The following is a 25,168-nucleotide window of genomic DNA, read 5'->3' as shown; positions in this document are numbered from 1 at the left end:
TCCTGCAAGGGAATTTATGACTTTTGCGAGGGTCACCAGTATCATATCCGTCACTAAGGTACAACATGTACAAATTCCAGAGTCTATCTACAACCTGTGGAATGCCTCCCCTACACCCAAAAAAGGGATAACAGAGTTATATAACTTACTTCATGGTAAACTTCACTTTTAAACCCCAAGGCAGCTTTTAAAAAGGGAATCAGACTTAAACGTAACTATTTCCCAGAAGCGGTGGAGACGAGCTATTAAAACAAACTATACTTGCACCAAATGCTCTAACTTCAGGGAAATAGCCCAGAAGATACATTTGAGATGGTATAGGACCTCATATACACTAGCGAAGTTTGGGGTAAATTCCTCTAACCTTTGCTGGAGAGAGTGTGGGCAGGTGGGCACTCTGGCTCACATGCTCTGGTGCTGTGTTTCCCTTCATAGCTTTTGGGCTGCAATAGCACGATTAATAGCAAAATTGACAGGAATACTTAAAAAATTAGACATAGTATTTGATGCTATATAATATTGTGGGGGGTTTTAGACATACATTTTTTGAGAAAGTCCAAATTAAGAAGCCCTGCTATACATCTACCTTAGGATGTGGTGTATTTTTCTTACATTGTGGGAGGGCACTATAGCACCCTGAGGAAACTTACACAATGAAGAAGTGCACGTTTAAAATGATTATAAATCTAATCTAATCTTTATTTTATTTAAATAATATACATGTTATAATCATCTGCTCTATGCAATGGAAACTCCTGTCCTTCTCTTTTGGTGTCATCTGCCGGTGCTCCTGGTTCTTCCTCTTCAGTGAGTGCCCCCATAGGAAGCCGTTTCCTATGGGAGCACTCGTGCAGATTCTATTTTGAGCCACATGGTCTGTGTCCATAGACACAGACCATGGGCACTGCCCCGCTCCCTGCTCCCTCATCACATGATTTGATTGACAGTAGTGAGAGCCAATGGCTCCCATGGCTATCAATCTTACCTACCGGATGGGTGGAAACACTGATCAGGTGCAGTGAACGATGTGGGAAAGTTCAGTGATCAGTCAGGAAAGTTCATAGGTATGCTTCCCAGTGGAAGGGTAAAACACTTCACCAATGATGCAGGTTCAGATAATAAAAACAACAGTCATGGCTTGTCTGTAGCAATCTCCAAGATATAAAAGAGAATGGGTACTCTTACCAGCTTTGGTGGACTTGCATGTTCGTACTAACATCAAGTCGGGTAAGGCGTGGTGGTCACAACGGACCCTGGGTTCTGTGCGGATGGCTCTGTAGGGTGGTCACTCCAGTTTGAATGATGGGACCGGTCTGGTCAGATTCCTCTCTCAGGAACAGGAACCCGAATGGACAAGGCCGGTGGTAAAAAGGGCCACACTCATAGATCAACACAGCATGTGTAAAAGAGGAAAGAAATGCTCCAATGGTGCAGATCAAAAATTAAAACCGTGAAGGCTTTATTTAAAAAGATAACAATAAAATCATGTGAAAAAGTTATAAAAAGCAGTATGGGGTACTAAGCAAAGTAACAGGCAAACTTTTTAATAGAAGCAGCTCAACATTTTTTAAAAATTCATTAATAGCACATTATGTCTTTTAAGTACGTTGTAGTGATTTGTTTTTAATACCCTAACACTTCTAAAGGAATGCTTTTTTTAAATAAGCTTTGTGAATTAAACAGTAACAACCAAGCAAAGCTTCTTACTTAATTCTGCAAAACGGTCCACCATTAGTCAGTTGATGAATATAGCTGGAGAGATAAGAGCACATTTCTTTAATTCATATTCATTTTAGGTGTTTTTTTTTTTATTCCATGCACTTAGTATTTTTTTGTTAATTCATTATCTTTTTATTCTTGGGATTCATGGTTTAACTTTTTATCTGTTAAAATATAAATGAACACCATATTATTATTACATTTTTAATTCAAGCAAAGCACATGTTTAATCAAACATGTGCTAGAATTAAAAAACTATTACCTTGAAACCTGAATAAGCAGCCTAAAGCAACCAACTTCCCTACCCACTGTTACCGTAATGTTCATGTGGTGTTTATTTAGTAGGAAAAAACTGTACATTACTATACATATAATACTACTCCACTGCAAATGCATATATATTTCCTGTAACTGAGTTTGCTTTGCAGGTTTACAGATTAGGATATTTCACTGCTAAATTTGTTCTATAGATCAATACAATCCATGTATAAAAATTAAAAATACCTTACCTAAATGGTTATAAAAAATATAAAAATGACATTATATAAATGGTTATAAAAAATATATTAAAATACATACTTATTTATGTGTATATTCCCCCTACATTAGGCGGTATAAAAAAGTATTTAAAGTTTCATTAAACAAAAATGTAAAAATATATAAATTGCAGCATACCCATTTTTAGATGTGGTGGCTGCATTGTTTTTTCTTTTAGATTTTTTGCTTAATGTTTAATTTTCCTAAAATACTATACCCTTGCAGTGGGGCTACCCCCACACTGCAAGGGTTAAATGTTCCTTTTTGTCTAGAGTGCCTTGAAATGCAGCTTTTTCTACACTAACCTCTAATGCCAGTAGACTTCCTTGCCTTTGTGCCTGTTCTCTTCGGCCTCGTACACACGACCGAGAAACTCGTCGTAAAAGAAACATAATTTTCCTCGAACGAGTTCCTTGTCAGGCTTGTCAATCTTGTCAATCTTTTTTTGCGTACAAACTGTCAATTCAAAATCTCGTTGTTCTCAAACGCAGTGACATACAACACATACGACGGCACTATAAAGGGGAAGTTTGATTCCACTGGCGCCACCCTTGGGGCTGCTTTTACTAATCTCAAGTTACTGCGTGTTAAGTAAAAGTTTGGTGATAGATGATTCGTGCTTTTTAGTCTGTTACAGCGTGACGAATGTGCTATCTTCATTACAAATGATACTTTTACCGAAGGTGCGCTCCGTCTCATACTTTATTCTGAGCATGCGTGGGTTTCTAAGCATACACACGAACGTGTTTCTAGTCGTAAACCAGCCCGACGAGAAACACGACGAGGAAATTGAGACTCCCGATGAGAAAAAAGGGAACTTGTTCTCTTTTTTTCTCGTCAAGATCCACAACAGTTTTCTCGACGAAAAACATATACACGACCATTTCTTCTGCAAAAAAGCTCTGCCACCAAGTTTCTTGATCGATTTTGACGAGGAAAACGGTCGTGTGTATGAGGTCTTCAATGCTCCATCCATCAGTCACATCCTGATGTCATCACATACAATGCAGGACCAGCAGTCCTTTATTGTACTGTAGGTGAGGACGCCAATGGACCATCCTCAGCTTGGTCCATCAAGAGGGAAAACGAGAGTTGTGGCTGAAGGTGGATTGAGTGGTAAGGTATGTAAAACTGTCTTTTAAAAGTACCCTGACAAAAAATGGGCATTTATTTCTTGAAGTGCAAGGGTAGCAAAGGAACTTTAAACTTTAAGGAGTTCAACTTTAAAAACATTGAAACATGCAGCAATTCATTAATTAGGCAAAAATAATATGTTTATCCAAAGTCTTTCAGTGTCTGGAATAATGTTTTGGTGCAATGCTATCAGGTGCAATGATTTTGAAGTAATATCCTCATTGTGCAAGCACAGAGCATCTAGGAATCAGATCTTGCAGCTACATGCAGATTCTTCCTGTAGAGGTACAAATTGAAAAAGTAGGAAACCGATGAATTATTTTTCACTTCTGTAAACAAAAGTGTGATCTATAAAAAATAGAAACGGCTCATTAAAACCATTGAAAGTAACAAAAGTTGTGTTATTTTTGGTTGCATTATTATATTGTAATATAGCTTTATACCATATGTGCAAGCTGTGCATTAAAGGAAAAAAATACATTAATATGGGTTAAATCTAAAATGGCTGTAATCAGGAAAGCAGCAATTTTAGTTTTGGCCAAGCAAATCATTTGTAGGAGGGCTGGATCCAAACATAAGAATGATAGCTGTGCTGTTCATGAAATACCATTGAGAGTGCGTTTTGATATTTAAGGTAGCTTGTCACACTTTGTCAATCAAGACTGAGCATATGATAAAACATTACATTTGTTCGTAGTGTAAAACCACATGTTCAAATAAGCTGTAGATCCAGAGATATAGGTAACTTAATTTATTTGCCAATCTTAAGAATTTCTGTAAAAGTCCATCATGGCTCTGCCACAAGAGCATTTATATTGGCTGTTTAATGTCATTGACAGCCTTATTGACCTGTAGGCTTATGATGCTAGCGAACAGTGCAAAATACAATATTTACAGGAACAGTACTTCATCCATTTTGATCATATGCTTAGCCTGAATTGTTTGTTTATGTGGTAGGTTTTCTTTGACCACTTGACCTTTGAAAAGTTTTACCTTTTTCTTTATCAGAGCTTTTTTGCTATTCAGCACTGCACCAATTTAACTGGCAATTGTGCGGTCATGCAACACTGTACACAATCACATTTTTATAATTTTTTTTTCACACAAAACAAGCTTTCATCTGGTAGTATTTGATCACCACTGGGTTTTTTATTTTTTGCAATATGAATTAAAAAAAGACCGAACATTTTCAAATAAAAAAACAGTATGTTCTTCTTTCTGTTATAAAACATATCCAATAAAAAATAACACATTTCTTAAATTTAGTTCAAAATGTATCCTGCTACATGTCTTTGGTAAAAAAAATAAAAAAATCCCAATAAGGTTGTATTGGTTTGTGTGAAATGTATACAGCTAAAATGTACACACTATAGACTCTATACTGTAATTGTGGTGATCAGTGACTGTGTGACTGTGATAAGGTGGTGGGCAATCTTGCGCTAACAGACACTAACTGACGCTGAAATTGCTTGTGATACTAATGTCTGGGAAAGGGTTAACATGTAGGGGCAATCAAGGGGGGCAATCAAGGAGTTAACTGTGTGCCTAACAATGTGTACTATGTGCTGCTTTTACCATCTGTCTGTTTGCTTAGTACAGTACTTGGTTTGTTTTTGTAAACACAAAACTCTGTGTGATTGGCCACAGCTGATCAGCTGACTTCAGCTAAAATCCTTGTGTGGTGTCCAATTACAGCACGGGACAGCATGCTTGCCCGCAGTAAAATTACTGTGGGCGAGTGGCAAGCAGTTAAGGTCACTATGCCTTTTTTTAATGGTTTACAGGCATTGTTAGGATTGTGAAAGACCTGAGAGAAGAAGAAAGGAGACATGCCAAATAGTGAGTGTGGCCAAAGTGCAAAGTGGGAGGGTTCTAAAGGAGCATGGTTAAATAAAACTTGAGCCTACTCACTGTATAAATGCCAGACATATGCCACAGTATATGTGCCCACAAAATATGCTTCAATTACTGTGGCATAAGTAGGAGTCCAACAGAAACATTCAAATCTCCTCACATATAAATTACCTATTGGGACAATAAGCACTTTTGTATGTCAGGAGTATATCATGTAGGTAAAAATACAGTGTTTAGGTAGTATGACATTATCAGCACCGTGGTTAGGAGTATGAAATACAGAGTGCAAGGCTCAGGAGTGAATAGCAGAAAAAGCTCATGAGTGTATAATGCACAGAGTGCAGGGTTTAGGAGTGTATAATGCACAGAGTGCAGGGTTTAGGAGTGTATAATGCACATAGTGCAAGGCTTGGGAGTGTATAATGCACAGAGTGCAGGGCTCTGGAGTGTATAATGCTCAGAGTGCAGGATTCTGACATATTGGAAGTGTCCTATATGTCGGTGTCCTGGCACTGCTACAGTATCACAGCCATTGGCCTGTGCAACTGAGCTGCCCTGCTCAAAAATTTAAATATATGCAAAACATTATGAAAAAGTGTCACTAGGCTTCATTCACAAAAGAATTTTGCTCGAAGCTGTCACACAAATCTGTCAGTAAACACCGCATAAAAAGGGGGTAAAGTCAATTTACAGAAGAAAAAAAATAATTAGATGCATGCGGTAATTAAGTAATGGTCCAGGCATGAGTTACTTAGAAATGTAAAAATATAATAGCCAATTTTGAGTAGTCTCTACCTTTCAGTTCTCTCAACAGTAATGCATAGAAACCTAAATATGGAAATCATTGTTAATATACTTAAAGTATAAATAAAGGAAAACTTTTTTTTAGTTTTGAATAGAATAAAGGTGGATTAGAATGCATGTGAGGATTTTATTGTAGTCTATGACCTCACTGGGTAGATTAATCCTCTCTATTTGCTATGTTTACTTTTATAATTTAAAGTAAAAAGAAAAGAAAATTCCAAATGTTGGGTTGTCCCCAGAAAAGTAATAGAGGGGAAATCATCCAATGGGACACAGATGGCAACAAAACCTGACAGGGGTTATAATCCTCTCTTGCTCTATCCAAGATGCAAAAAAAGTTGTGCCTATAGTTCTGCTTTAAGGCAAATAGTCTGTGCAATTTGCAAGTTGTCCCAGAGTTTAGTAAATTAGGTAACATGTACATGTACATTACATGTAGTGAAACATATCTATTTTTTACAGTCATTTTGCCAGATTTTTGGAGACCTTTTTTTGTTTTTTGCGTATTTACTGTACAAGCATATCCATTATTTGCTGCAGACCTCCCAATCACTCCAAACATAATACAGTGTACATGCTTATCACAATGCTTTAATCTAAATTGTTAGAACATATGTCACATGTAGTAGGAATACTTTACCTATTCACAATTATTGTTAGAGATATCTCAAATTTTCACAAGACAGAATGGGATTATGAATAGATAAGTATTCTAACAAAGATGAAGAAATAATTCCGGATGGTTGCACTTCCAAAAATCCTTTTATTGAAGCTTCATATGACAAGTGGTTGACAGATGGAGCAAGTGACAAAGAGGTAGACGCGTTTCGCACAAATATCAGCGCTTAGGCATTAATTAGTCAGAGTAATGACGAAGTGCTGATATTTGCGCAAAACACATCTACCTCCTTGTCCCCTGTTACACACATATATAAATACCACCAATGAAAAAGACAATGGGCCAGATTCACAGATGAGATACAACGGCGTATCTCCTGATATGCCGTCGTATCTCTGAGATACGATTGTCGTATCTATGCGCCTGATTCATAGAATCAGGTTACGCATAGATAGCCCTAAGATCCGACAGGTGTAAGTGACTTACACCGTCGGATCTTAGGCTGCGATTCCATTGCGGTCGGTGTAGAATATGCAAATGACTAGTTACGCCGATTCACGAACGTCCGCTTTGCCCGTCGCTCTAAATTTACGTAGTTTCCACAGAGATACATCGCGTAAAACTAAAGCTGCCCTCTAGGTGGTCTAGCCAATGTTAAGTATGGCCGTCGTTCCCGCGTCGAAATTAGAAATTTCACGTCGTTTGCGTAAGTCGTCCATGAATGCCGCTGGACGCCATTTACGTTAACGTCGAAACCAATGACGTCCTTGCGACGTCATTAAGCGCAGTGCACGTCGGGAAAGTTTAGGGACGGAGCATGCGCAGTACGTTCGGTGCGGGAACGCGCCTAATTTAAATGCGCCAGGCGGATTTACACTACGCCGCCGCAAGTTCACAGGTAAGTGCTTTGTGAATCAAGCACTTACGCTGTAAACTTGCGGTGGTGTAACGTAAATGGGATACGTTACGCCGCCGCAGCGTAGCGCATCTCTATGTGAATCTGGCCCAATATTCTTAATTGATAGAAGGAGGGTATTTATATATGTGTTTAATTTTTGATACTATATTCATTCAATATTTTAATATTTTTAAAGATATTGTGTATTTACTTAATTGAACTTAGTTGTTTTTGATCCTGTGAAAGCAGTTTCTCTTTGACTCATATTCTAGTCACCTTTTTTCTTTTGTATTAATACATATGCTGCAGGGACCGCACTGACCTAGTGAGTCGGCATATTTATATGGTTTAAACCATTTTATTAGCAATAAAAATTGACAGGGGTTCTAATTATTCTCCACTGTATCCATCCCCATGGATATTGCATAAGATAAAATAATCGCATGATTTCATGAGATAAGTACCTCATGCGGTATGTTGGTAGCATTTTTTTGTGAGTTGGGAATTTTTGTTTTTTAAAATGCTATGAGCTATATTACCACACATTTTAAAGAGAAGGATACTGCTTTGTGAATGGAGCCCAATATCACCTATCAGTGAGACCTTGTGCTTCTTACAACAAGGTTTTGATAGCATACTTGCATGTGCAAAGTGATATCTTGGCTTGGCAAGCAAATGTGTACTTTGTACTTTTATCTTCCTTTGCAGAAATGTCAGTTCACAATGTTGTACTCTGCCCTGTAGGTTCCAAGAAGATTGTACAAGTGTTCACAAATACAGTATACCACGTGAAAGATATATAAACATAAAAGACTTGCTGACTCACTTTGACATTTTTCACCTTCTGTACTTCAAAAACATATAGAGCTAGAAAAGAATATTGTAGGAAATTATTGATAGAATTAGCACATCGATGATGGGAAAAGGCTACACTCAAATACATTCCTTTCAAATATAGTCAAATAGAACATGATCAAATTCAATACACCTTGGAATGGGAAAAGCTCAATGTGATACATTAATTTTAACAGAGGAGAGATACACATAAGGAACAGCATCCTGTAATATTATTTGTCCAACGCAATCAAGTGTTACCATAAAACATCTGTGGCTGCTTCGTGTGTTGCAGTTTATTGAAAATGACACACTGACACACAAAATGGACAATTTATCTTACTTGCTTTCATATAACAATTTAAGCAAGTAAACGGTAGCTTTTCTCCATGTAGCGGCAATTCTTTTCAATCCATTTATGAGATCTTGGGATTAAATGGAGTATTCTAGATACTGCTTTTTTTGTTTTGTTTTTGTTTATCTATTTTAACTATAGACTGTTATTTTTAGAGAAATCTGAAAATTAATTGTTACATTTCCATAATACATTTTTGCTAGCACAAAAATTGAAATGATCTGAAAATGATATGTAACACTCATAATTAAATTGTAAACATTATGATAGCTTGATATGCATTTTAAATTTTACATTTGTGTTAGCTGAAACTATTTAATTACAGTATTTGGTTATGCACAGTAACTGCTTTTAAAACTAGCCTTGGGGTTCCTAAACGCATGCTCCTATTCTGTGGGAAAACCAGAAAAGCCCTTTTAAAGTGGATGTTCAAAAGACAAAGTCCACTTATTTACTAGCACTCCATCCCCCATGCAAAACATGCAACATTAACCATTAAAAACATAAAATTACATGAGGAGAACAAAATATATGCTTACCTTAACCCCATCACCTACATAAAGCTATCCTGATAACATCGAGGATGCTTAATCTCATAAAAAAAATGCACAATGCAGACATGTCTTTATTTCTTTAAAGTGATGCTAAAGGCAATACAAAAAGAGTTACCTGCTATTTGCAATGATATTCTTCCCTAGTGCTGTCAGCTCCTCTTGCCTCCTCCAGTAGCAAGCCTACTAGGCAGGTACGTGTGTGTATGTGGGTCTCAATTCAGGCTGTGCCTGTGGCCATAGACACACACAGTACTGGAAATCCGCACCCCTGCTCCCTCCTAACAGGAGTTTGACCAAAGGCTACAGTAGACAAAAACTCCACTGCCCCCAGTTTTTCCTATGGAAGTATGAAATGAGGGGAGCGATGCTGCAGCCATATTAACTGCTGGAGAGGTGACATGGTGGCAAGTAAGTATTTAGGGACAGAGAAGGGTAGTACAGGTCGTGGGACATTTTTTACTATAATTCATTGAATGTATTTAATTGAAAAGGGATTTAGACTTACCACTTTAAGTGCTTTTTTTGAAGGTGTCTTGCACCATTTTTACATGGAGGGTGAGTAGGTGGTAGTGAGTAAGCAGACCTTGTATTTTGACGCAAGTTCCACTTTAAGTTTACTGTAAAATTTTAAAAACATCCTTTATATAAAACATTGTTTCACTTCCTACAATAATAACACACAGAAACGGTTCTCATGTGCCCCAGCTCATCAGGATGTAACTTTCTGTGATAAAGAAAATAAGTAGTTTGTATAGTGCAGTTAGAATATAAATACAATTTACAGAATGTATTTTTACTGCCCTCTCCACCTACAAAAGATACCAGTTTGGCATACCAAATTTCCCCAAATGTAACCCTAGAGGAGATTAAATGAAGAGGGGGCAGAAGATGATATCATCCAGCAAGATAACACCATCTTAAAGCACAACTCCAGACAAACTTTTTTTTGTATTGGCAGAGTGAGAAAGTATATAACATCTGTCAGATTTTTACTGAGGTGTATAGCCCCATTGCTGGACAGAGGTGATGAGAAATCTCTCCAGTGGGTGAACACTTCTTCAGTAAACTGAACAGTAAAATGAGGTTCCTGGTGAAGTCAGGGTGTTGCCCGTTTATTATATTTAAAGCGGGGGTTCACCCTAAAAAAAAAAAATTCTACCATGCCATCCAGCATACTAGCACGAGCTACAGTATGCCTTTATTTAATTTTTTTGCGCCGTACTCACAGTTTAATCCCCTAGTTACGTTTCAGACTCCCCGCGAGGAGTAGGCGTTCCTATGCAGAGGGGAACATGATTGACGGCCGGCTATGGAGCGTCACGTTTCCCGAAAATAGCCGAAATAGAACTTGGCTCTTCACGGCCCCTGCGCAGTCAGCTCCTAGTCTGTGCGCAGGCGCCGTATAGCGCCGTGAAGAGCCGAGTCCTACTCCGGCTATTTTCAGGAAGCGTGACGCGCCATAGCCGGCCGTCAATCATGTTCCCCTCTGCATAGGAACACTCATTCGCCACGGGGAGTCTGAAACTTAACTACGGGATTAAACTGTGAGTACGGCGCAAAATAAATAAATAAAGGCATACTGTAGCTCACGCTAGTATGCTGGATTTCATGGTAGAAACTTGTTTTTTAGGGTGAACCACCACTTTAAGATTTAATATATGAGATATTTAAGATATGATGTGGGTTAAATGAGTGTTCTTTGACCAAGAGTGAAAGCTTTAACACTAACATTTATTGGGAAGTAGTTGAAAAACTAATACACAACCTTCTATCTATGGTCTACACCAAGGGAGAAAATATTAGGTTAAAATAAAATAATTACATGAAGGAATACAGAGTATATTCCTTAATACATTAATCTACAACCATATTCAGTTACAAGTAAAAGGCAGACCTTTCCCATATTTACCCTTTGGTTCTAATTGCTGTGCTCCCATAAAGTGAAACATTTCTCTCCCATCTAGTTCATGTACATCATTACAGGCTGATGCCTCATTGGTTGGCATAGCGTGGCTTCCCTATTACTGGTTACAGACTGGCTACATCTCCAATTCCTATAGGTTGCATAGGTCAGCCCCCTTTAATGCACATTTTTGTGACTATTCTGGGAAGGAGATTAAATAGAATTTTCCCAGGAAGTTAAGTATTGATTAAGGGTTGGCCTCCCTTCATTGCATATCCCAGCATGGGATCCTTTGAAGTGAATATGTATAAAACAATGAGGTTTGGATCTCCATTGTTTGTATAAACAAGCCTAGGCATCGTCTTGTCTGCTTAACCTAGACTTCTTGGTGGCTCGGTTACATAGATACAAAGCTAATTGAAATATATTCATAATTACAATATTTTACAGCTATTAATGAAAATTTTATATAAACTCATCCTCACCAACTCATCTCCCCAGTAGGGTCAGTAGAAAAAAAAACTTGACAAAAGCATTTACATTTAACATTTAGGCCTCTTGCACATCATACTCCTGTTTGAGCATCTACTTTTTCAGACGTAATTTCTGGCATTTTTTTTTTAAGTATTTTCACATATTGTGTGCATCTTTGCGTATTCCCGTGCATTTTTGCTTGCTCTCGTGCAATTTTGTTCAAATTTATTCTCACGTTCTCATTCTGTACAATATGCAAATGGACATCTGCGTGCATGAGGCATAAATTACTGACCAAAAATGCAGAATTTTCTATTTTTTTTTTTTTACTGAACAATGCACAATGCTTGTTTGCATGCCTGTGCGCATAGACACATTCCAATCTTTGGGCTGTGTTTTAGCACATAAAAAAAAGAAGCTGTACTGAGCTTTTTCAAGCTGCAGTGTGCAAGAGGTTTTTAAAATGATTATAAACGATCACCTTGTAAAACAACTCATTCAGTGTAAAACATAAATGAAAAGCAAAACATTTTTGTATAGATATAAAAAAAATATAAATACCTTTTTTCCCCTTGTTTATAAATTATCACATTCCCTCATGTTCTCAGCTGCATAGGAGCTGGAAGAGAAGCAGCACACTGAGCTTCCCAGTGATGAGCAGCGGGGGGCGTGTCAGGACAAGTCTGATCATTAGAGGAGAGTACACAGAGTTCCCAGCATAGCTAGAGAACTGATCTCTGTGTGCTCTCCTGCTTAGTGTGGTCAGTTTTTAATAGGAAAGCAAGGGGACTACCAGGAATGCCAGTGATTTTACATAAAGAAAAAATAGAACAGGATATTTTTTTCATAAAAGTACATGGTACAGCAGGCACATATCAGGAATATGAAGTGTTGGGTAACAACTGCTTTAACTGCAGTATTAATGACTTAATAATAATGAGAATTGGATATTTCTATAGCTCTGGTGCCCAAGAAGAGATGTGGGTAATTGGGGAAGGTTTTCTTTTGTAATTCACACCCGATTAAAAGTGATATTTTTTAGAGCTCAGTTTCACCTCTTTCATGTTTCCCCAGTTTAAGATACTTACAACAAATCCATCATTCTTCAATTATTTTTGAATGACCTCTTTTCCCATTTCATTATTTCCTTTTTTTAACAGAAGAGTTTTTATTTATCTCCAGCGGGAAAGAAGTTTCTATACATAGTACAGTTACAGTCATACAAGTATCATATAATAACGGAGATTACAGCATTTACCAAGGTCATATATTTCCTAGTACAGCATAGCAGAAACAAGTCCATTATTAAACAGATGGTAGGGGTATCTGCATCATAAACATAAGGTAAGTATCCATACAAACCTTTCTATCCTACATAAAATGTAGTACAGAAATAAGGTTGAGGGGTTACCCTGGGGGGGGGGCGGGATGGGGGGGCGGGAGGCCACAGAGGCCATCTTCCCACCGGTTTGAGTCAAGTTGGGAACCTTGTAAAGTGGACGAAGGGCTCAAATTTTGGCCCAGGTACCCCATATTTTCTAAAAACATTTTAGGGCATTTGCGGCGCATATATGTAAGCCTTTAGAGAGTGAGGGCAGAGTCAATGAGTGCTCTCCACTGTGCAACCTTGGGGGGCTCAGGCTGCCTCCACTTAGTTAAGATGACCTTCCTAGTTTAAAAAGAGGCATAAAAAATTGATAGTCGTTTGTGGGTGTTTGCAGTGAGATAATCACAAATGCCAAGGAGGAGGACGCAGGGGTCACATTCCATTATTCCTTAATTTACTTTACTTAATATAACAACAGATTTTTCTGGTTACCATTGAAGATTTCTACCAGATAAATCCCCCAATTTAGTCCCCCAAAATGATAGTAATTACTGGCTGTGAAAAATGTATAAAATCTTTTGTATGTACGTGAAATTTAAATATGCTTTAGGTCATACATACAGAAATCTAGTGTTCTATTTAAATAAACTAGGGGCCAGATCCACAGAGAGAGTACGCCAGCGTATCTACTGATACGCCGGCGTACTTTCAAATTTCCCGCGTCGTATCTTTAGTTTGAATCCTCAAACCAAGATACGACAGCATCTAAGTTCGATCCGACAGGCATACGGCTTTGGATTGTAGATGCAATACTTCGGCATTCGGCTGGGTGGAGTTCGCGTCGGGTATGCAAATTAGCTATTTCCGACGATCCACAAACGTACGTGCGGCCATCGCATTTTCTTACGTCGTCTCTAGTCGGCTTTTTCTGGCGTATAGTTAAAGCTGGTATTTTGCAGCGTATAGTTAGACTTGCCATGTTAAGTATGGCCGTCGTTCCCACTTCGAAATTTTTTTTTTTTGAGTAAGTCGTCCGTGAATAGGGATGGACGTAATTCACGTCTAAGTTAAAAAAAATGACGTTGTTGCAACGTTGCATTGTGGATTCAAAGAATTAAAAAGTAAGCTACAGCGGCGTAGCGTATCTCACATACGCTGCGCCTATCTAATTGTATGTGGATCTGGCCCTAGATGTCTAATTGTATAAGTATGATGGACATCTGAGTTTTTTTTTCTTTTTTTTTTTTTTTACACCTTTGGTATGTAAAGGTTTGTTTTAACTTAACCTAAACTCTGTAGCATAATTATAATTTTTTTTCATTTATTTTTGTAATTTCACCAGGAGTTTTCTTTCATAGTTCTAGAAGCAATCTGCATAAAGGGAGGTGTTTTGTTGATCAGCTGCTGATTAGTGATTTCATTATTCATACAGGGAAAACTGTTAGAGCTATTAAGAATACATATCTCACACATGGTAAATTCTTTCGGAAGGTGAATGTACTATACACATCCGTTAGCGGGTTGCAGGATGACAGTGTCTTGTTTGTCAAGGTGACAGCTGTCACTCAGTCTTATGTGTGGGCTGAAACTCGTCTCTTGCTGGATTTGGCAAATTGCTTTGCATTTACAGGTAGTAAATACAACAAATGATATTAATGCTTTTTCTTTCTTTGTGTGCCTTACCAGCTACAGGCAGTGGCAGTAAGGTGGGAGCGATGACAGGGAACTCTGCCATAAACTTCTCAGGGATAAGTATATCACTAAGTTGTTTGCTTCATTGTACATGCGCTAGTAACACAGCATGCATGCACTGAAATGCATTTTTTTTACATTAATTTTCTGCTTGATCTCATCCCAGTGCTGGGTGCACAACCACAGTGAATAGGAGCTTATGGTCATGAAGAAGCATGATATTCTAAATAGAACAGCTGTTTTATCTACTTTATTGCAAATTTCCCCTTATGGTCTCACAAGCCTTAATATGTCTTTTTGGAATAAGGAAGCATTTTTATGTCATACTTATCATATGCATATATGCAACGCAAGAATGAAAAGGGATGCACAAGCTTCTTTATACATTATAAAGCATTGCCATTTAGTAAATGCTAAATGTAGCATAATCAATTAAAATAATGCAAGGTACCTTTGTATAATTTGCTTGTCTAATTGCACAGGTTACAACTGCATGAAGCATGTGTAAATTTAAGCAGGTATCTTGTAACATGCTTATGATCTCTATTAAAACTTAGGCCTAGATGTATTTAGTTTTTAACATGATATGAAATATAACTAAAGGTGAGCGAATGCAGCATTGCCCCTGATCACCCCAATTTTGTCAGTCATAGATCAAAGATGGATCTATATTTTAAAAGATCTATTTAACTTGTATTCCCATATATTTAATAGCTTTGGTTATGTAAATGATTTCATGCAAATTCAGCTTTGCTGAACACCACTATAAATTACAGATCAGAATTGCTCATCTCTATTTATAAACTGGGGATATAATATAGAGTGTAATAAATTAGTTACACTATATAGTTAAATGTTTGTGGAAACCTGACCATCACACATATAGTATATCAACGTATTGGACATCCCATTCCAAATCTATGGGCATTAAAGTGGAGCTAATTGCAAAATCAGTACAAGACAAATATGACACATTGGGGGAAATTAACTAAAATTGGTGCATTCAGAATCGGGTTCAGCTATGCATAGTATACAATCAGCGTCCAGGTTTTTTTGTCAAAGCTTAATTGACAAGCTGAAATAAGATGCTGATTGGTTACTTTGCCCAGCTGCACCAGATTCTGTGTGCATCTGTTTTAGTAAATCTCCCCCCTGTCACTAGCATTTATAAAGCAGCATTTTGTTTCCTCCACCCCCCCCCCGCCCATAATTGTTTTGTTATGTATAGTAAGAAGTGGTGATATGGATAGGTAACAATGTAAAAAAAATGGCACCAATATCCCTGTAAATAGATATAGGCAAGGGAGTTTTTTTAGAGGGATTTTTGGGGGTTCCAGCAAAAAAGTAATTTCAATACTCCAGAATATAAAATAACAGAGATTTTATTACTACACACAAGACATAGTTAAGAAGTTGGCTATGCGTTATGTGCACAAATACAGAAAAACATCTAGAATTCAAAACAGATGGAGAAATTAGTCACTCAACAATAGCATTGGAGTGATTGTCCCGACATGTTTCCCCAATCAGGGTTTCCTCAAGGGATGTTTTAAAGACAATTGGATGTAGCACTGCATAGAACAAAAAACATTATAGTAACTTTTAATACAGCACATAAAATTTTTTGAATAATAAAATAGAATATGCTGTCGGCTGCCATGCCCATCCCCGTCGCTCACCCATACGAAGATCTTTTTGCCTGCGACTCAATGTCAAGTCAAAAGAAATACCATCACTGGATAACGCACATAAGGAAATGCCAATCAAATCCCGAAAAGATTATTCGGCTGAAATCTATCCTACAAAGTATTGTAGAAATTGATTAGTGAATTAACCCAAGTGAGGGATTTAAATCACTTGCCAATGGTCCGATATATATATATTTTTTATACCGAAGTATCACACATTTTTTGTTGTTGCTCTTCCTCACTTATTAGGTCTCTGAATTGGGCCCCTTTAGAATCAACATTGGCTATTTCACCTCCTTTTTATGTGCCGCCCATTAACCTGTGTGCAGAGGAGAGAGAGACGCGCACCCACTGATTGGTGCGCCTTCTCTCCCTCTGCCCATGGGCGTTATCCAGTGATGGTATTTCTTTCGACTTGACATCGAGTCACAGGCAAAAAAATCTTCATATGGGTACAGGGGGGTGGGCATGGCAGCCGACAGCATATTCTACTTTATTATTTTAAATTTTTCTGTGCTGTATTAAAATTACTGTAATGTTTTTAACTGTGTTTTGTTCTATGCAGTGCTACATCCAATTGTCTTTAAAACATCCCCTGAGTAAGCCCTGAGCAGTGAAACATGTCGGGACAATCACTCGAATGCTATTATTGAGTTACTAATTTCTCCATCTGTTTTGAATTCTAGATGTTTTCCTGCATTTGTGCACATAACGCATAGCCAACGTTTTAACTGTCTTGTATGTAGTAATACAATCTCTGTTATTTTATATTTTGGAGTATTGAAATTACTTATTTTTGCTGGAAGACTTTTTCCTGGTGGAAAATTGCCATTTTTGGCAGTTTTCCTGTGGGGAAAAACATTGATACATACACGGTCGGGATTCCTGAGTAAAAGCTCTCATCTGAGTTTTCCCGACGGGAAAACCGAACGTCTGTACGGGAGAAAAGTGGAGAGCAGGTTTTCGGTTTTCCCCTTGGGATTTCCGAAGGAACCTTTTCCCGGTCATGTGTATGGGGCATTAGGATTTGTGCCCAGCCAGCCAAAAGAGCATTTATAAGGTAGGGATGTTGGATGAGAAGACCTGACCTGCAATTGTAGTTCCAATTGTAGTTTCAATAATTCCAAATCTTCAGTAGGGTTAAGGACTCTGTTCCTTCACACTAAAATCATCAAACCATGTCTTTATTGAGCTGGCACAGACAATAACCTTCTCCAAACTGCTCCTACAATGTTGAAAGTCAACAGTTGTATATAATAAAAATGTACGCTGTAACATTATCAGTACTCTTCACTGGAAGAACTTGAACACAATTGTTTGGAGTGTGTTCATAAACCTTTTGGCAATACGGCATAGCTGTGATGGTCTAGTTTCCATAAACTTGTGTCCATATAGTGTATGTATATATGTATATATATATATTGGACCAATATAATATTGGACCTCATAAAAACTAGAGAAAATGAATGTGCACATATTGCCCACAGAAATGAGAATATCCATCTGTTCCAGGCTTGGAGCAGATTGGCTGACTTGTATCTAGCAGGTATATGCAAAGTAATTTCCAGTACACAAACTGATATGCACTTATTTCATGGCTCTTTTATAAACCTTTTCAAACAATTAAAAAAATGTGTTCTGTAAATTCTATCCACCTTGACTGAACAGCATATAGACTAGTACCCTCACAGCAAGAGGTTGGCCAGCATATGTTAATAAATGTCCCTATACTAACATCAACAGGTCATTTTAGTAGGGGATTTAAAATAGTGTACTAAATATGTCAGCCTTATCTGACTATCTACTATACCACAGATGACTACAAAATAACAAGTTGGTTCTAGAGCATGGAGATTCTATATGCTGCTTAGCTATTTTGCTTTTTTTTATAAGAAAGGGGTTCCCTCTTAAAACACCAGAGCAGCAAGATGTACGCTGGGTTTAAAATTCACAACTTTTGCAGAAAACTTCATTGAAATCTTGATAATTTAATTCTGGTCAGTTATAAGGCTAATTAGTGCACTATTGTTAAACAAAGACACAAAAAGCCATACACTTTAATGGTTGACATGAACCAATGACAAAATGTAAATTATCATCTCTCCGTATCATTTCCAACACAAACTGAAAATATGTGTCCACCACAATGTATGGTATATGTTTATTGCCATTCCTTCTGAAAGGCACCTACATGCACATATGCAGTATAAAGCGCCAAAAAGCACAGATGTGAATGCTCTGTGTTTTGAGGTAACCTGCATTGGCCATAAAAAGTACAGATATATTTTAATGTGCACTAAGGTTCATTATGGTCACATTCAAAGTAAATGTGCTGCTTTTAATACAACCTGTATAAGCAAGAAACAAAAAAAAAAACTGTGACGTGAACTTTAGGAAACAAGGATTATATCTTTTGTAAGTTTTAAATAAATAAATAAAATAAAAACTCTGGATTGGCAAGTTAGAACTTGGCAAAGTCTATCATGAAAAGGGATCATTCATTTTCTGTGCATATTTATAAGAAGTTTTCTCATCAGCTGGTTCAAAGCAACCAATCAACCTCCAATTGTCACTTTCCTAGTGCAAAACAGAACATTACCGGGGACATGATTAGTTGCAATAGGAGGCACTTCAACTCTTCAATTCCTCTAGATTTTAGAGGTAAGGTCCAATAATTTCTGTTTGCCTGCAAGCGCATGCAGCATACTGAGCTAGATGCATTTTAATGACAGAATTGTCTTGCGAGTATTTCTAGGCTGTTACTCAAGTTATGACCATTGTAATTCCAATGTGATGGAATTTTTTTCCTATAAAGGTAATTTTGTTTTTAGTATTACCAGTTTCAAAAATATTTCTGAATCATCTGTTCTTTTGAAAGATAATGAGATGTTTTCTGATCTGTTTTTTTTTTGTTTTTTTTAGAAAGGGAGTATTAGGGTGTTGTTTACAAAGAACATACTTTTTTGTTATGTTTTATATCTGAAATTATTTAAATTAATTACTGCCCAGGAACTCAAGTGAAACTTCTTAAATCTATTTGATAGTATCTGCAGAAGATTGCTTTTTATAAACAATTAAGGTGCTAAATATGATTGCCTAACACATTGCACTTGTGATTACTAGGTGTATGATGAAGACAATGTGATAGTATGATATGAATGCACAGAAGATATGATTCCGTTATGATTGTGTTTAACTACAGTGCAACAACATAATTTCCTGTACCCAACCAGTGTCAGCTGCAATGCCACTCCAGGGAATAGCTAATGATAATGATGAAGCATAAAACATCTGCTGAACCATTGTGCTCCAAACCATGTGCAGCAACTACTTTTCAAGTACTGGAAGCCAGGCACACTGAATAAATGGAGGATGTGCTAGAACAGCAAGGTCAAAGCTATATAAGCGAGTGAAGCATGGAGTTTTGCACTGTATTTGCAGCTTACGTCCTTTCAGTTTATAAGACCAATGTACAAGCACCGCTAAACAGGAAACCATCAATATGATTAATGGTAATTGTGCCTAATTGAGCCAGAGTTTTCCTGTGTGGTTGTGAAAAGGTCTTTTCAATGAACCAGCTTTTATATGTTGCACCCTCAGTGCTACCCCTTGCCCTGCATACAGTTTGTAATAAATTGAGATATAAATACCTTTTTTAATGTTTTTCTATATGGTCGCATGACAACAAAGCTCTGGCTCAATTCTGCAATGGGTAGGACTCGGTCACAATGGAGCTATATTTATTAGCATATCACCCACCAGTATCCACTGTTCTAAGCCATTGCCATAAAAAAGAGAGTTTCCTGCCTCAAGTCAGAGAGGAGTAAGGGCTAGAGCTTTGGAAATGTATGCACTGCAGAGGCAACATGAAAATGCTGATTTTATAGTAGTGGTTCCTTCTACTTTAAAGTGTTTCTAAACCAAAGAATAAAACATGCATATATTGCTGCTTAACAGTTTTCATATGTGGTGGTTGCATTAGTTTTTGTTTTCAGGTTTTTATTACCTTTATTTGGTGATCCTGTAGTTAATACACTTCCTTCCTTAGGGTAGCACTGTACTGTATCTATGGAGTTGTCAATCTGCTCTCCTGATTTGGACTATGAACATTTCCTTTTTTGTAATCTTCTTAACACAGGGGAATGTGTTCTGTAATCTACAGAAGAGACATGAGAAGGCTGATAACATTGTTAGATATTTTAGTTTGGTACACAGGTATTTACAAGGATACTGGATTTCCAACAGAATTGATACATATTTTCTGTAAGCAGAAAATCTACTTAGCCTTAAAAAGGTAAACTAATGCAGCCAGCACTTCTAAGGATTGTAAAATGCAATATATTAAATTTTTATTCTTTAGTTTATGTTGGCAGCTCAGAGAAGATTTGTAAAGAAAGTGTTTTATGGTTGAATATACCAGTCAGTAATCTTTAAACCTATCATATAAATATTAACACATAGAGGCAATTGCCAAACATATTTTTGTTGTCATTGTAGCAGACAAGTTCTTGGTGTTACAATATATTTAATATCTTTGTGTTTACCTTTGTATATGATATTTCAATAATGAAGCATCCACATACTATCTAGCTAATTTGTCAACACAACACTTCTGAAGCCAATGATCTGCTCCATTTACCAATCAATCTTTATATTTTAGTATCAGTATCCCAATGTGTGGTGGTATTCAGAAAAATTCAGTTCAATTGCATATAGTATTCAGTAAAATGAACTTTATTGTTCTAACTGTACTCGTTTTATCTAGTGACATATGTTACAATTTTGCTGTGGTATTTTGACTACAAGCTGGCTTTAGTAGTCTACATTTGTGTACAGAATGGTAATACAGATGCAAAATTCTGAGGGGAGATTTAAGTGAAGCGAATTAAACAAAGGTTTGCTTCAGACATCCCTTGATGCAACAAAAGTTCCAATATTTTATATAATCTAAATAAAAAAGTGAACGTACTCTTAATCTTCGTTCACTTTAGTAAATCATCCCCTGTAGGAGGACATTTTTTTGGTACTGCTTGTACATTATGAAATGTACCAGACAGTAGCTGTTCCTACAATATCATATTTGTGCACAAGCAAATGTGTGGTGATTATTTTTTTTTAACTCTTAATAATAAATTATAAAGCAAATATGCATTCTTTAAAAATGGGCTAAAATCATTAGGCTATTTGGGTTTAGGTTTTCAAAATGCAGCACACAATATTTGTCTGCATAATCACTTTCAGCCAATTGTTGTCTTTGAAATCTAATTTACATAAAAGTGTTCCAAAATTAAAGGGGTTGTAAAGGTTTGTTTTTTATTTTCTAAATGGGTTCCTTTAAGCTAGTGCATTGTTGGTTCACTTACCTTTTCCTTCGATTTTATTTCTAAATGTTTTTTTTCTTTGTTTTCTTTGTCTGAATTTCTCATTTCCTGTTCCTCCTCAGTAAGCTGTTCAGTAAGCTGTTCTGGCTGACTAACCACCGCTCGGATGATGGTGGCATGTTTACTGAGGAGAAACAGGAAGTGAGAAATTCAGACTAAGAAAAAAAAACATTTAGAAGGGAAATGGAAGGAAAAGGTAAGTGAACCAACAATGCACTAGGTTAAAAGGAACCTATATAGAAAATAAAAAACAAACCTTTACAACCCCTTTAAATGTCAGAAAGGATGGTAAAAACAGTGGCACCAAGCATGAGATTGTAAGTATAGTCAAAGAAATGTCAAACATCCCTCCTGAAAAATGTCCTTTTACTTAAGGATTTATACAAAATTATACATAATACAATATTATTAACTGAATTATCTTGTTGTTTTCTAAAAGCTTCTGTGTAGCACAATGGATTTGTTTGAAATGGTCACTGAGTACTATGAACAATACAGGTCGGAAAAAAAGAACGCACTGACACAAATATGTGTGACAATGCTTTTGGTGTATTGGTGTCAACAATGTATCTATCTTGTCTTGTTTTGAAAGTGGGAAAGGAAATGGGGTGCATCGTTAAAGAGAATGGTATTCATATTATCGCTATCTCAAAAATTGCACAAGTTTAATCATTTTTTCTGATGTATGATATATTTTGTTGAAATGTACAATTAACTGCCATATATAAAGTAATATAGACCATTTTCGAAACAACTCAAATTTACCAAAACTATAAATTTAACACTCAGTCAGTGACATCGGCTGTCACAAATGACCTGTGTTCTTTCTCTGAAGATGAGCAAAGCTTAAATATTCACTTTTGAATATGGAGAGCGAGCAGGCTCTCCACCCATCATTACTCAGTCACTAAGCGAATTAACCAAGCAGTGAGTGTGACCTGTTAATGTGGTGTATAGACTTGAATCTTAAAAAGAGTTACAGTAGCCACCACCCATGTACTCTACTGTGTCTCTGTTCCTGAATACCTCACTTTGTACTTCATGTAAGGGGGTTTTTACAGCACCAATCTTGGAATCACAAATGCTTTTTTCTCCAATCCCCCTTCATCTGGCCACAACTGGTGGTTTCTTATTTCTTTACCTGTCAGCCTTGTGAGGCAATGGTTTTTATTATGTCCTATATTTGGTGCTTTACAGACTTAGTCCACGGAATAGTTTTTTTTTAAATGTTATTACTAGAATTGATCATGTAAATGCTATATTTCCTATCTCTTGCAATTTGTTATACTCTGTAACCCGCCCTTTAAGATGTAACCTATCATTAGCACCAGTGTTCTGAAGGTAGCATATACAAAATATATTAATCATTTACCCTAAGACGGCAGCATGAAAAAAAAGATGGAAATGGATGGTAAGGTGACAAGACTCCAAGACACTGGAGGAAGAAACAACTTTATACATAGATAAAAATGTAACATTCCAGCCAGACTGTTAGATTATTGACCCATTATGCTATGATTTGTATTATATTCTTTTTACTGTTGGATTGTGTAGAAAATGGAAAGTGAAATCACAGTATTATTTGGAAAACACAATTTTCATACAACTAAAATATTACTATGGAAAGAAAGGTATCTACCTGTTAGTTAAAACTATGTTTTGTGTGAATAGATACTATTTTGAAATACACATGACTGGGAGTTCTAGGCAGAACCATTTGTTTCACTTTCCTGAAATTTTCCTGAAATATAAGACTTAAATTTGATACAAGGGGCACAAAAAAATTAATCTAACTGTATTACAGTGGGCTCCAACTTCTTACACCTGCCTTACCTGGGACACCATTTGCTGAGCAGTTTGTTTCTATAGGCCAGGTTGTAGACATCATGCATTCTCTTAGTTAAAGAGGGTGGGAGGTTGCAGCAGTAAGTCTGAGAGCTTGCATAATTAAAACGACAATGGCTTGCATATAAACATTAAAAGGTCCAACAGAAATTAGATGTATAGATATGTAGTTAGATCGACTTTGTACAGACAACCTTCGTTTTCCAAGTCTTACTTCTGCTTTTATGTTAAAGCAGTTTTGCAGGGTGTCTAAATATGATTTTGTAGTCCAGTAGTACCAGAGTTAGACCAATTGCTCTCAGTAATCATTACTCATTAACATGTTTGAGACTAGATTCACAAAACTTTATTTTAGCCATGTAAATGTAAATTTCAAATCTGAATTTACTCACTTAAACAAAGCTGAATTAAACCCACTTACTGCTGCCTAACAACTCATCCACTGTTGATAATCTAGCTAACTGGGAAACCTGTTTTAGCATTGCACAGTGAGTTTCACTAGCCATATCAGACATACACAGTAAGGAACTGGAAGCTAAGAATAATCATTATAGAAAAATGTATTGTAAACCCATTAGGGGTAGGCTGGTATAGGCTATCAAATTTTGTATTATTTTGCTAACAACCTTATGAACCAGTGTAACCAAGTTGGTTACAAATGACTAAACATGACAATGACAATATGCAGTGTTAATTAAATACTTTCAATAAAAATCTATTGATAAAAAAATGTATTGTAGAGATTAATGTAGAACTGCATTAAACATGATAGTAGTCTCTTACCTTCTTCCAAGCAAGTAAAAAATAAATGAAAATGTAATATAGAGCGGGACTCTATAGTGCTTTTTCATATAATCCCTTTATGTTTTATACTTAACTGGGAACTACACTGCATCTGAGATTTGCAAACCAAAAATACTATTTAATACATTTTAAACATTCATAGTAATCTCACCCATCCATGTATCCATGCTTTATTCTGCTGAGAAATCAGTTTGCAAAACACACCCTAGCATTTAACATTTACTTCCTGGAATCCATAATTTAGGTATGCAGGCAGAAGGATATAAATGGCGTACTATTCCTATATAAGCAATGTGACTCCATATATAAAACAATGTTGCTATAAAGTGACTAGTGCATAAACAACAATAGTACTTAATCCAAAGCAATGTAACTCAATATAGTGAAAATGTGATTGGTGTATAAACATTGATACTACATATCAAAATAAGTACAAATGCAAAAACTTCTCAAAAGGTTAATTGGTGCCTATGTGCCTGTTGCCTTATGAGTTTATTTAAAATCTCCATTAATAGCTGTAAATTAATTGTAATTATGAATATATTTCATTTAGAGTGGAAGGCCCTGTTATACATACAATTGGGTGCCTACATTTGTTTATCTAAACAATGATAGACACGGGGGGCAGATCAAACCTTGTTTTATGAATGCTTGATCATATATCTTCATGCATTTACTAGTTTTAAGAGGCTTTATTTAACTAATTTATGAAACAATATTTCTGTACAAGGACAATAAACTATCAC

At 36.6% G+C, this 25,168-nt stretch overlaps 1 protein-coding gene across 5 annotated transcripts in view; it reads left to right on the top strand.

Annotated features, from left to right (window-relative positions):
* Positions 1 to 25,168, top strand: part of SYT1 (synaptotagmin 1) — a 738,111-nt gene that overhangs the window by 268,365 nt on the left and 444,578 nt on the right. The window contains exons 1-2 of one of the 5 annotated variants that reach the window (XM_040343937.1): positions 17,846 to 19,053; positions 19,148 to 19,207. The exons of 3 other annotated variants lie outside the window; for them this stretch is intronic. The gene's annotated coding sequence lies outside the window, so the exon portion shown is untranslated. Of the gene's footprint in view, positions 1 to 17,845; positions 19,054 to 19,147; positions 19,208 to 25,168 lie in introns of those variants that run through there. One more of the 5 variants, XM_040343938.1, reaches the window with a different exon arrangement.

The sequence above is a fragment of the Rana temporaria genome, chromosome 3 (assembly GCF_905171775.1).
Source record: "Rana temporaria chromosome 3, aRanTem1.1, whole genome shotgun sequence".
Classification (NCBI taxonomy): Eukaryota; Metazoa; Chordata; class Amphibia; order Anura; family Ranidae; genus Rana; species Rana temporaria.
The sequence above is the reverse complement of the archived record's forward strand: the minus strand, read 5'-3'. Positions and strand labels throughout refer to the sequence as shown.